The sequence below is a fragment of the Schistosoma haematobium genome, chromosome 1, assembly GCF_000699445.3.
Source record: "Schistosoma haematobium chromosome 1, whole genome shotgun sequence".
Lineage (NCBI taxonomy): Eukaryota > Metazoa > Platyhelminthes > Trematoda > Strigeidida > Schistosomatidae > Schistosoma > Schistosoma haematobium.
Genome location: NC_067196.1, coordinates 53,893,038 through 53,896,400, shown reverse-complemented (window position 1 = coordinate 53,896,400; position 3,363 = coordinate 53,893,038).

The following is a 3,363-nucleotide window of genomic DNA, read 5'->3' as shown; positions in this document are numbered from 1 at the left end:
CTTGCGTATTGATACCTAGTTGTTGACTCTTCGAAACTGCAAACGAAGGACTCTTCAATGCCTTTAATCGCAAACCTAATTACTATACCATCTACAAGAACGGAGCTGATGATAACATGAGCACTGTCTGCCATAATGTTCCTTACTTAATTATGTTGACTTTCCCACTTCAAAACCGAACAACCCTTGATAATTAACGACCACAACGCACTATATAAAACGGTGACAGTTACGAAATACTCACTTCTGACTTCTGTTTGGATTAAGCCTGGGATTCCCGATTAGATGAGTTCTATAGGTTCGGAATACTAATGGTGGACATTTGCAATCGTACATCCTGTAGCGGTAAATAAATCCCCAAAATAAATAGCTCTGTAAGTTTTCGACATTGGATGCTGACCATATGTTTTAGTTGACTCATCTAGCTGAAGGCGCTCGGTCAGGTATCCGCACCAGATCACGTGTGGTAACGCCGTGCTCAACATCTACCGCAATCGCTAGCCAGATTAGATCAGAGAATTCCGATATTTTGGTTATCGCCAAATACACTCTTCCGATCTCCTCGACTCTGTCTTTTGATTTCTCTGAGTGGTTACGAATTATATTAGAAGGTGTTACTGGTAGAAGCGTTGTCAAACACTGAATACCTGTGTCATTCTTTATTGGTGAGCCCGACGTGATCTGGTACACCTAGTTGTAACTGTGAGTCTGTTCCTTTTTGGGATTTTTATATATTATTGCCTTATTTCTTATATTTTATACATTGTGATTTTTTTGTGTTTTTTCCTGGATATATATATATATATTTTCCCCTCGTTCATTAGCGTACTTCATATTTCATCATGACCGAACAAACTCCTAAAGTATTTAAGATTAAGACCATGTCCCCACCCTCGTTCCAACTCATGCCCTTCTGGCCTGACAATATCGAAGCCTGATTCTGCTACGCAGAAGCCGACTTTCACGAGCACGTCGTGAACGACACGCACACAATTCCCCGCAGTAGTCAAGGCATTACCGCGCGAATTCAACAGGTACGTAACACCTAGTATGTTTACAAGTGATGTTTCTGAACCGTACGAAACCTTAAAACTTTCGATTCTTAAACGAGGAGACCAAACCGATCGACAAAGGTTAGATCAACTCTTTAATAACATAGACCTGCAGCACGGTTCTGCGACGGACATGTTGCAATGAATGAGAGAGGTTATGGGCCCAAGAACTTTCGACGAAGATCTATTCAAACAACTTTTCTTGTCTAAACTTCCCCAACAGACGCAAGCGGTTCTGGTCTCGTTTCAGAACAACGCCTTAGACGAGCTGGATGCATCTGCTGATCATATCTTAGAAATTACGAAATCTTCTACTTCCGAGGTATTTTCAGTCAAAGAAAAGCCTCAAACGACTCAGAATGACATAATCGAGTTATGTCATACACTCACGCGTTATCTTAATCTTCGTACCGACCGTAAGAGATCGCGCACCCCACGTAGGAGCATTTCACGTAAGCGATCTATCTCTAGACCACGAGAGACGGATAACCTCGACTGGTGCTGGTATCATAACCAGTATGGGAAGTTTTCCAGAAATTGCAGAAAACCCTGCAATTTTCCCATCTCAAAACCGACTGACTCGAAAAACAACTCGGGAAACTTCCAAGCCACCACGCGTTAACGGCAACCGTAGCCGGCGAACACAGCCGTCTGTCATACGTCACAGATGTGACAACGAGAGTTCGCTACCTCGTCGACACTGGCGCAGAAGTTAGCGTTCTCCCAGCGAATTCTGACGACTGACTTCAAGAATCGACCCTAAACTTACAGGCGGCAAACGGAAAACCTATCGCTACGTATGGCAAAAGGTACGTTTACCTTAACGTGGGTTTACGCAAATCCATTCACTGGATCTTCGTTGTTGCAGATGTTTCTATGACAATCATTGGTATGGACCTTCTACAACACCATAATCTGATCATTGATACGCGCAAACGCAGGCTAGTAGATGGAAACACTAATTTGTCCGTTTGCGTAACTTCCTTTTCTGGTTGCAAAATATCCCCAGTCACAGTTAAACATATGATAGACCCACTCTATCAACCACTACTCGATAAGTACCCTGGGATACAACAAACTCAACCGAAATTACCGTGCGTAACCAGCAATGTTACACATCACATAACGACTACAGGACCACTTGTATTCTCTAAGGCACGACGACTAGCCCCTGAAAAGCTAAGGTTGGTGAAAAACGAGTTCGACCACATGATAGACTTAGGTGTCATAAGACCGTCAAACAGCCCATGGGCATCTCCATTGCATATGGTCCCTAAAAAGGATAGCAACGATTGGCGTCCAACTGGTGACTATCGGCGATTGAACGCGAAAACCATTCCCGATCGTTACCCCTTGCCTCACATTCATGATTTGACAGCCACCTTGAAAGGTACAACTGTCTTTTCGAAAATCGACTTGGTTAAAGCGTATAACCAAATCCATATGGTTACTGACGATATTCCTAAAATAGCTATCATAACTCCTTTCGGACTCTATGAATTTTTGCGAATGCCTTTCGGTTTAAGAAACGCTACTCAAACATTCCAAAAATTCATAGACGACGATTTTCGAGGTCTCAACTTCGTACATGCGTATGTTGACGGCTGTCTAATAGCAAACCCGACAGAGAATCGTATCTCCAGCATTTGGATCTTGTTTTCGAACGACTACAATAACATGGCATTACTGTAAACACTCAGAAATGCCGAATCGGAACCGACTCGTTAGACTTCCTAAGACACACTGTAGATGCTCAAGGCATTCGACCCCTTAGGACCGAAATGGCGGCCATTCTGAATTACCCAGAACCGACCACCGTCAAACACTTACGAACGTTTAACGGCCTTATAAGTTTCTATAGACGATTCATACCTAAATGCGCATTACTCATGAAACCTCTTACCGACCAACTTCGTGGAAATGCGAAATCCATTAATTTGAACGACACCGCACGAAAAGCGTTCTCCACAGTTAAGGAACTGATCGCTAAAGCAATAATGCTCGCACATCAGGACACTCAAGCACCCATTAGTATCGCAGTAGACGCATCCGACTCGGCAATCGGAGGAGTCTTACAACAATGGGTAAACAACTCCTGGCAACCCTTGGCATTTTTCTCTAGAAGGTTGCTAGACACCAAATCAAGGTACAGCACACTCGATAGGGAACTCCTAGCTATGTATTGTGCTGTACGGCATTTCCAACACTATATCGAAGGCCGTGAATTCATCCTTTTCACGGACCATAAACCGCTCACTTTCTCGTTAAGCTCTCCTTCTGACGAGTACTCTCCCCGTGAGTCTCGACAAGT